The sequence below is a fragment of the Aquarana catesbeiana genome, linkage group LG03, assembly GCF_042186555.1.
Source record: "Aquarana catesbeiana isolate 2022-GZ linkage group LG03, ASM4218655v1, whole genome shotgun sequence".
Taxonomy (NCBI): domain Eukaryota; kingdom Metazoa; phylum Chordata; class Amphibia; order Anura; family Ranidae; genus Aquarana; species Aquarana catesbeiana.
This window is the reverse complement of record NC_133326.1, coordinates 722183951-722195212: the sequence shown is the minus strand read 5'-3', so window position 1 is coordinate 722195212 and position 11262 is coordinate 722183951.

Genomic DNA, 11262 nt, shown 5'->3' with positions numbered 1-11262 from the left:
GCCATGTGTCCTCAGTGTATCCCAACCTTCTTCCAGCCCTGTGTCCTCAGTGTATCCCAACCTTCTTCCAGCCCTGTGTCCTCAGTGTATCCCAACCTTCTTCCAGCCCTGTGTCCTCAGTGTATCCCAGCCTTCTTCCAGCCTTGTGTTCTCAGTGTATCCCAGCCTTCTTCCAGGCCTGTGTTCTCAATGTATCCTAACCTTCTTCCAGCCCTGTGTTCTCAGTGTATCCCAACCTTCTTCCAGCCCTGTGTTCTCATCGTGACCTAGCCTGAGGGTTGCCACCTTTTCTTCAAGCCAAACCCAAACACTTGACTGGTGCACAGCATTTTTTTTATTATACACTATAGACAATAGGATTGCAAAAGCCCTTGGAGCTGGGCTGGACACTGCTTCTAAACTTTTTTCAAGGAATACCGTATTTTCCTCACCATAGGATGCACTTTTATTCCCCCCAGAAATATCGGGGCAAAATGTCTCTGCATCTTATGGAGCGAATATACGATAGGCAACTCCCCCCCCCCCCCCGCCGCCACACTGTTGCTGAGACAGAAGACAGAGCAGCCTGAGCTATGGCAATGGTAAGGCTGCATTTATGGCAATAGTCAGGCTGCATTTATGGTAAGGCTGCATTTATGGCAATAGTCAGGCTGCATTTATGGCAATAGTCAGGCTGCATTTATGGCACTGGTAAGGCTGCATTTATGGCAATGGTAAGGCTGCATTTCTTTGGCACAGGTCAGGGTGCATTTCATGGGCACTGGTAAATATTTTAGTACACCATTTGGTTCAGAATATTTTTTTTTCTTGTTTTCCTCCACTAAAACCTAGGTGAGTCTTATGGAGCGAAAAATATGGTACTTTGCAAACAGTCTGTTTAAATGTTAGGTTAAATCAGCCCAGGAGTGGAGTATTGTGTACCTTATGGGGTTGGTGGTCATTGTGGATGGCCTGGGTACAATACAGGCGTGTTGCTAGAACTATACAAGACCCGGGGCCCCTTTGGGCTCCGAAACTGGAGCAGTTTTATCGATTATAAAAGTACATTAAAAATTAACAGCAATGGAAAGTCAATATAACATATTATATTAACTTTCTATTGCTGTTAATTTTTATTGTACTTTTATATTCAATTTAATAAACAATTTGTTATATTAAAACACCCATCTGGTCGTGCCTAAAAAGTCCAAGCCCTCCATTCCAATTTCCTGTCTCAAATTATAGGACATGGCACAGAGTATTTTATCAGTATCCACAGTACCACTCTGTGATGATACTAAATATTTCATTCATAGTACAGGAGAGGCACCGGAGGAAACATAGTACAGGCGCCGGAGGAGACATAGTACAGGAGAGGTACCGGAGGAGACATAGTGCAGGAGAGGAGCCCTCCATTCCAGTTTTCTGTCTCTCCTGTACTATGTCTCCTCCGGTGCCTCTCCTGCACTATTTCTCCTCCGACGCCTCTCCTGCACTATTTCTCCTCCGGCGCCTCTCCTGCACTATGTCTCTTCCAGCGCCTCTCCTGCACTATTTCTCCTCCGGCTCCTTTCCTGCACGAATTATCCTCCGGCTCCTCTCTCCTGCACCATGTCTCCTCTAGCTCCTCTCTCCTGCATTATTTCTCCTCCGGCTTCTCTCCTGCACTATTCCTCCTCCTGCACCTCTCCTGCACTATGTCTCCTCCGGCGCCTCTCCTGCACTATTTCTCCTCCGGCTCCTCTCGTGCATTTTTTCTCTTCTTTCGCCTCTCCTGCACTATGTCTCCTCCGGCTCCTCTCCTGCACAATGTCTCCTCTGGCTCCTCTCCTGCACTATTTCTCCTCCGGCTCCTCTTTCCTGCACTATTTCTCCTCCCGTGCCTCTCCTGCACTATGTCTCCTCAACTGGCGCCTCTCCTGCATTATGTCTCCTCCGGCTCCTCTCCTGCACTATTTCTCCTCCGGCTCCTCTCTCCTGCACTATTTGTCCTTCGGCGCCTCTCCTGCACTATATCTCCTCCGACGCCTCTCCTGCGCTATGTCTCCCCCGGCTCCTCTTTCCTGCACTGTCCTCCTATGTCTCCTCTGCCCCTCCTGCACTATTTCTCCTCCGGCGCCTCTCCTGCACTATGTCTCCTCCGGCTCCTCTCCTGCACTATGTCTCCTCCAGCTCCTCTCTCCTGCACTATGTCTCCTCCGGTGCCTCTCCTGCACTATGTCTCCTCCGACTCCTCTCCTGCACTATTTCTCCTCCGGCTCCTCTCTCCTGCACTATTTCTCCTCCGACGCCTCTCCTGCACTATTTCTCCTCCGGCGCCTCTCCTGCACTATGTCTCCTCCAGCACCTCCCCTGCACTATTTCTCCTCCAGCTCCTTTCCTGCACTAATTATCCTCCGGCTCCTCTCTCCTGCACCATGTCTCCTCTAGCTCCTCTCTCCTGCATTATTTCTCCTCCGGCTCCTCTCCTGCACTATTTCTCCTCTGGCGCCTCTCCTGCACTATGTCTCCTCCGGCGTCTCTCCTGTACTATTTCTCCTCCGGCTCCTCTCGTGCATTTTTTCTTATCTGGCGCCTCTCCTGCACTATGTCTCCTCCGGCTACTCTCCTGCACGATGTCTCCCCTGGCTCCTCTCCTGCACTATTTCTCCTCCGGCTCCTCTCTCCTGCACTATTTCTCCTCCCGCGCCTCTCCTGCACTATGTCTCCTCATCCGGTGCCTCTCCTGCATTGTGTCTCATCCGGCTCCTCTCCTGCACTATTTCTCCTCCGGCTCCTCTCTCCTGCACTATTTGTACTTCGGCGCCTCTCCTGCACTATGTCTCCTCCGACGCCTCTCCTGCACTATGTCTCCCCCGGCTCCTCTTTCCTGCACTATGTCTCCTCTGGCACCTCTCCTGCACTATGTCTCCTCTGGTGCCCCTCCTGCACTATGTATCCTCTGGCACCTCTCCTGCACTATGTCTCCTCTGGTGCCCCTCCTGCACTATTTCTCCTCCGGCGCCTCTCCTGCACTATGTCTCCTCCGGCTCCTCTCCTGCACTATGTCTCCTCCGGCTCCTCTCTCCTGCACTATGCCTCCTCCGGTGCCTCTCCTGCACTATGTCTCCTCCAGCTCCTCCCCTGCACTATTTCTCCTCCGGCTCCTCTCTCCTGCACTATCTCTCCTCCGGCGCCTCTGCTGCACTATTTCTCCTCTGGCGCCTCTCCTGCACTATGTCTCCTCCGGCACCTTTCCTGCACTATTTCTCCCCTGGTGTCTCTCCTGCACTATGTCTCCTCCAACACCTCTCCTGCACTATGTCTCCCCCGGCTCCTCTCTCCTGCACACTTCCTGGTCGCCGGGCCCCTCCAGATGCTGTACATGTGTATTGGCTGTACCCCCCTGATGGGGGCCCTGTCTCCACCTTTAGGAGCTTCGGAAAATACTGGTTAGTGCTTAGGCCCTGCACCTTTGGTGAGCCAGTGTCATCTGCCAGGGTGACCTGCTTTTATACCCATTCTGCTGGTTGGTGGGAGACTCTCTACTGCTACTGGTCTCAGAGCCTGGTCTCTGACCATGACAATATTACAATCTTTGTTGTTGTTCAGAAGCCAAAGACCTGGGGTGAAATACTCAAAATCCAAATTGCAGGAATTTTTAAAGTTTGAAAATCCTGGTGATTACTGGTTACTGTAATGCCCCGTACACACGGTCGGACATTGATCGGACATTCCAACAACAAAATCCTAGGATTTTTTCCGACGGATGTTGGCTCAAACTTGTCTTGCATACACACGGTCACACAAAGTTGTCGGAAAATCCGATCATTCTGAACGCGGTGACGTAAAACACGTACGTCGGGGCTATAAACGGGGCAGTAGCCAATAGCTTTCATCTCTTTATTTATTCTGAGCATGCGTGGCACTTTGTGTGTCAGATTTGTGTACACACGATCGGAAATTCTGACAACGGATTTTGTTGTTGGAAAATTTTATAGCCTGCTCTCAAACTTTGTGTATCGGAAAATCAGATGGAAAATGTGTGATGGAGCTTACACATGGTCGGAATTTCTGACAACAAGGTCCTATCACACATTTTCCATCGGAAAATCCGACCGTGTGTACGGGCCATTAGTCTGGTAAAGGAATTTTTGGCTTGGGCTCAGAAGTTGCTGACGCAGCAGCAACAGATACAAGTTGCTGATAATACTGGACTATGCAGGCTTGAAACTGGTGGGTCAACTCACATAGTTTGTCTGCAAATAACTGGGCCTGAATAGGATTTATCTCCATGGTGTGGGGCTCATTATATTGCACAGCTTACCTGTCCATGTCCTGTTCTCCAAATATAACAAGGCTTATGCACAGTTTGACCTATAGAATCCACCTCTCCCTTATGAATAGTATACCTACCAGTACTAAAATGCCCCAAAGTAAAGATTTATATTTCAAGAACTGGGATGTTCCCCAACAACCCAGAGGGAGAGAGAGAGAGAGAGAGAGAGTATAGCGTACTGTATCTGATGGCTTCAAGATGGTAGAGTTCAAGTTAGCTGGTGTGTGCAGGACCAACTGTGGCTGGTGACTGCAGGGCACAAAGCAGGTGGAGGTCTCAGCAGGCAAGAGATAGTTACACAGTCTATTATTCAAGCAAGAGTCAAGAAAGGTGGCAATCAGAGAGTAATCTGTATCTGGACAAAGAGACAAGGCAGGCAGCAATAGGAGAGCAACCCATATCCAAGCAAAGGGTCAGGGCAGGCAGAAAATAGTGATCTGCATCCAGGCAAAATGTCAGTGCAGGCAAAGAGTTAGCTGCATCCAGGCAAAAGGTCAGGGCAGGCAGCAAAGAGTAAGCTGCATCCAGGCAAAAGGTCAGGGCGGGTAGCAAATAATAATCTGCATCCAGGCAAAAGGTCAGGGCAGGCAGCAAAGAGTTAGCTGCATCCAGGCAAAAGGTCAGGGCGGGTAGCAAATAATAATCTGCATCCAGGCAAAAGGTCAGGGCAGGCAGCAAAGAGTTAGCTGCATCCAGGCAAAAGGTCAGGGCGGGTAGCAAATAGTAATCTGCATCCAGGCAAAAGGTCAGGGCAGGCAGCAAAGAGTTAGCTGCATCCAGGCAAAAGGTCAGGGCAGGCAGCAAAGAGTAAGCTGCATCCAGGCAAAAGGTCAGGGAAGGCAGCAAAGAGTAAGCTGTATCCAGGCAAAAGGTCAGGGCAGGCAGCAATCAGAAAAAACAATCAATTTTTCAAGCAAAGTGTCAGTAGCAGGGGTGTCCAGAGATGACAATGCAAGGCCAAGGTGCAGAAACAAGGTCAAAAACCACTAACACAAGCCCGGGGTCCTGGGCTTGAGGTTCTCAAATTGAATGCCTCAGCACCACAGCCAGAGGGGAAAATTATTGTAAAAAAATATGGGGGATGTGTGGCCACCAGGCCAATCAATGGGGGGGGGGGGGGGCTAGGCTGATGGAGCTGACTTGCAGTCTAAAAAATGAAGAGCCCCCGAAGACAAAAAGCTGTTGCTAGCCAATACAAGTGGCAAGGGCATCACTGCTATAGTTTGGCCAGAGAATAGGGAGCCACTCGGGTTAAAGTTCAGAGAGAGTGAGACAGTGTAGGTGAGTGTCTCGCCAACATCTTCTGGGGTACCGTTCAGTCGAGAGGACTCAATGCCTATCACCACCACAGGATAGTTGTTTGAGAGGAGATTCTTTTCAAACCCTCCTTCATCTTGAACCACCCAACCAGATGTTAAAGAGCATACGGGTTGTGGACCCAGCACAGGGACTAGAGAAGAAATAGGGAGAGGGACTTTCAATTTTAAATTGTATTTAATAGTAAATGAATAACATGTAAAAAAAGGATAAGAACTGAAAAAGTTGCTTATTAATCTATTGTAGCACCTCCCTGGGTATACTGGGAGCAAAGAGGGTACCTCCAGATACAGGGAGCGGACTTACATTCACCCCAGTGCTGAGTCCATGGCTATAATAGGAAGATAGAACAAACTTGTGCACCAGTCACTTTAGGTACTTTTCAATGCTTTAATTGAAACTTGTAGAAAAGATGTTGAGGGGAGGTTTCAGATATCTTTTTAGCGGATCACTTACAGACTCCTTGAATCAAAGGACAAAACACAGCTTTCTTTCTAGCAGATCTTGAATGCCTGGATAATTCTCTCTCACAAACTTAGAAGCCAGGAGCATATTACCTTGATTGGATTGTAGAACAGCTCGACAGTACCAAAACCTTTAAGGCGACCTGGCAGTACTGTGAGGGTAGTTAGATGTTGGTGCATCCTCCAAACGGGTTACCAGGCACTTCTGATTGACCAGCCTTCATCCTGGCTCTCTCCAGCAAGGGTCCTCCCCTGGATCTCCTCAGCTTGGCTCGGCTTCTTCCATTCAGGCAAGACAGCCTAAGGACCACCTCAGAAGTAGTAGGCCCCAGACAGGCTTCTGGGCCTACTTGCACAGCTTGCAGCAACATAGCCTCAAGCCTGGAGGGCCACGAGGTGAGAACTGATTAAAAAACATGGTATCTGTCCAATAAATACCCCTCCCCAGAATGCACAGCGGCTAGGAACCTCCTACTGGGCTGTTTCTGGAAAAAGAATATTCATTACAGCTTAACTTAGTTGTTATTCTCACACTGTCCTGTGGTACCAGTGACACCTACTGGCAACAGTGGGAAATGCACAACACAGTGAAGATTAGAACAGAACCAAATAAACTATGTACAATCAATCGGTGCAGTTTACAGCTCAGCCTAAACTAAATTTACATTATAGCCCCATTTTTAGGAACAGTGGGGCTATACTATTATATTAAAAAAAAAAAAAAATCTGAGTCATCTGTGAGTCGTCATCTCAGACTAGGAAGTAGATGGTGACACTAGATCAGGGTTTCTCAACCAGGGTTCCTCCAGTGGTTGCTGGGGGTTCCTTGAGAAATAAACAATTTCTGCCTCTCAGAAAAGTTCCCACTGCCACCATTGATATTTTTAGATATCTGTAAGGGGTAATTCTTCTCTGTGTCCACAAGTGTAAGAAGCATTCTTCCCACTGACCATCACAATAATGTATCACGAGTTGTAGACATAGTAATTTTTAGCAGGGGTTCCCTGAGACCAGAAAGTTATATCTAGGGTTCCTCAGTGTTGAAAAGGTTGGGAAATGCTGCCCTAGATGATGCCTGATCAAACATGGTGACATTCTTCTAGAGAGAAAATCAGATGAAGGAATTGTCGGGGGAGGGGATAAATACCTGAACATATTACACTGACACATTGCAGATCATACTACAACAAACGTGAATCACTTTATCTGATGATCTGCTCACTTTACAAATATAACCTCCACTTCTTTCTCAAGCTTGCAACCAGATTTGCCGGCATTTAGAAGAGCAGCTCTATGAACAATATCATCCACAATTGATTTATTAACCACTTGCCGACCATGCTATACCTGAATGACGGCTACAGCACTGCCGGCCGGCCAGTTCTGGGAGGTTGTCCTATGATGTCCTCCCGTGATCGTGCCCACCACGCACTCGTTGCGCCACGTGGGCGGCGCATTCTGTGATTACAGATTGGGGTAAATCAGCGGCTCTATACCACATGATTAGCTGTGTCCAATCACAGCTGATCACAATGTAAACACAAGCCGATTATCGGCATTCCTTTCCTCACGCTGACAGCATGAGGAGAGGAGAGTTGATAATTGGCTTGTGTGCAAGGGACATCTACACTGATAATCAGGGAATTGATTATCAGTGTCCTGATTACCAGTGCAGTCCCAACAGTTACCACCAGTGCCGCCTATCAGTGCCCACCAATGCTGTCAATCAGTGCTCACCAGTGCTGTCAATCAGTGCCAACCAGTGCTGTCAATCATTGCTCACAGTCCTGCCAATCAGTGTCCATCAGTGCTGCCGATCAGTGCACTTCAGTGCCACATATCAGTGCCGCCTCATCAGTGCCCATCAGTGAAGAAGAAAAATGACCCATTTGCAAAATTTTATAACAAACTTTTATTGTTTATTAAGCAAAAAATAAAAACCCCAGTGGTGATTAAATTCCAACAAAAGAAAGCTCTATTTATTAGACATGTGCAATTTGTTTTGTTCCAAATTAGTTTTTTAACGGATTCCGACAAATTCGGTAATTCAGAAATATCTGAATTAACAAAAACCCGTTTAACGAATTTTTAGGAATATTTGTAAATTCAATAAACCAAACAATAATTGCGCTATTCCAAAGATGTGCAAGTGATAGCTGCCAGCATGTAACAATGTGGTGGGCAGTGTACAAATGAATATAAATGGGAACGTTTTCAACATGTGACTGTGAAAAAGTGATGAAAACATAACCTATATCTATTGGGTTATGTATATCAATAGTGAACCTCTAACATATAGGTAAATGGAAAAGTCCATAGATAAATTAAATAGTGTATCAGTTCATAAATGCAAGGAGGTTCATAGATAAAAGTGGTGTCAAAGCTCCACATAGGATGAAGGTTGGAACCAATTCTGTATGAGGAGACACTTAGCGTGTAGGGATGAGCTTCGAGTTCGAGTCGAACTCATGTTCGACTTGAACATTGGCTGTTTGCAAGTTCGCCGAACAGCGAACAATTTGGGGTGTTCGCGGCAAATTCGAATGCCGCAGAACACCCTTTAAAAGTCTATGGGAGAAATCAAAAGTGCTAATTTTAAAGGCTTATATGCAAGTTATTGTCATAAAAAGTGTTTGGGGACCCGGGTCCTGCCCCAGGGGACATGTATCAATGCAAAAAAAAGTTTTAAAAACGTCCGTTTTTTCAGGAGCAGTGATTTTAATAATGCTTAAAGTCAAACAATAAAAGTGTAATATCCCTTTAAATTTTGTACCTGGGGGGTGGCTATAGTATGCCTGTAAAGGGGCGCATGTTTCCCGTGTTTAGAACAGTCTGACAGTAAAATGACATTTCGAAGGAAAAATTCCAATTTAAACTACCCGCGGCTATTGCATTGCCGACAATACACATAGAGGTTCATTGATAAAAACGGCATGGGAATTCAACACAGGGAAACCCAGAACCAAAATTAAAAAAAAAAAAATGACGTGGGAGTCCCCCTAAATTCCATACCAGGCCCTTCAGGTCTGGTATGGATATTAAGGGGAACCCCGGCCAAAATTTAAAAAAAAAATGACGTGGGGGTCCCCCTTAATTCCATACCAGACCTGAGGGTCTGGTATGGATTTTAAGGGGAACCCCGCGCCAAAAAAAAAAAAAAAAACGGCGTGGGGCCCCCCCAAAAATCCATACCAGACCCTTATCCGAGCATGCAACCTGGCAGGCCGCAGGAAAAGAGGGGGGGACGAGAGAGTGCCCCCCCTCCTGTACCGTACCAGGCCACATGCCCTCAACATTGGGAGGGTGCTTTGGGGTAGCCCCCCAAAATACCTTGTCCCCATGTTGATGAGGACAAGGGCCTCATCCCCACAACCCTGGCCGGTGGTTGTGGGGGTCTACGGGCAGGGGGCTTATCGGAATCTGGAAGCCCCCTTTAACAAGGGAACCCCCAGATCCCACCCCCCCGTGTGAAATGGTAAGGGGGTACTTACCCCTACCATTTCACTAAAAAACTGTCAAAAATGTTAAAAATGACAAGAGACAGTTTTTGACAATTCCTTCATTTAAATGCTTCTTCTTTCTTCTATCTTCCTTCATCTTCTTCTGGTTCTTCTGGCTCTTCTGGTTCTTCCTCCGGCGTTCTCGTCCAGCATCTCCTCCGCGGCGTCTTCTATCTTCTTCTCCTCGGGCCGCTCCACACCCATGGCATGGGGGGAGGCTCCCGCTCTTCTCTTCATCTTCTTCTTCATCCTCTTCTCTTCTTCCTTCTTTTCTTCTTCTCTTCTTCATTTTCTTCTCCGGGCCGCTCCGCATCCATGCTGGCATGGAGGGAGGCTCCCGCTGTGTGACGGCGTCTCCTCGTCTGACGGGACATGACGGGACTTCCCTGTGGCATTCCCCGTGATGTCACAGGGAAGTCTCGTCAAGTCACCGTGCGTCAGAGGGGGGCATGCCCCAGTAGAAGGACAATGGTCCGAAACATGTCGGGTTGCTAATGCCTACAGATGCCCTGCTATCACGCGATTTTATTCTATTTTGTTGGATTTTTTGTGATCACGTTTTATATATTATAGTGCATTGTCCAGCACTTTTTTAGCTTTCTAATAAAAGCTTTTCCTAACGGATTCATGCCCTATGTGGAGAAATGTTTTATTCTTGTCTCCTTTCACAAATGGGACTTTGGTGAGCTTTAACCAGCTCCCTTGGTTTACACCTTCCATCGGAGCAAGACGTCCGGATTGATTGGGAACCTCTATACTACTAAACGGTGATGGTCGTCTTGGATGTAACTCCACATCGGGATCTCTTAAGCCAGATATCCTTGGGATAGTTGGATCCCTCAAGCCTTTAAGACACTCCACCGTACGGTGACTGTGTCCATCTTTTCCGGTAAGGTTATTCATTGCGACCGCTTGCTGTCTCCATTTGAAACCTAGAAGACCTACAAGCTAAGTGTCTCCTCATACAGAATTGGTTCCAACCTTCATCCTATGTGGAGCTTTGACACCACTTTTATCTATGAACCTCCTTGCATTTATGAACTAATACACTATTTAATTTATCTATGGACTTTTCCATTTACCTATATGTTAGAGGTTCACTATTGATATACATAACCCAATAGATATAGGTTATGTTTTCATCACTTTTTCACAGTCACATGTTGAAAACGTTTTTGCACAATTCAGCGCTGCATGTGTCCCATTTATATTTGTAAATTTAAATATTCTAAAATCCGTAAATTCGTAAATTCGAAAATTCGAAATCTGAAATAATAACTAACTAATAATAACTTAACTATTACTAACTATAAAATTATAGGTATTGGAATTTCCTTTCAAATTTGGCTGTTAGTGAACGTAATGAATACGAATTTATCCAAAATATGTATTTAATCTGAAATAACGAATGATGTATCTAAACGAATGGAACATAACGAATCAATAATAATAAAAAAAGTATTATTATTATTTATTATTAATTTGTTCCATTCCATTTGTTTAGATGCGGCATTCATTATTTCAGATAAATACATATTTTGGATAAATTTTATATTCATTACGTTCAGTAACAGCCAAATTTGAAAGGAAATTCCAATACTTATAATTTTATAGTTAGTTATAATTAGTTCGTTAGTTATCATTTTCGTTCTTTCGAATTTTCGGATTTTCTTTCTTATTTTCG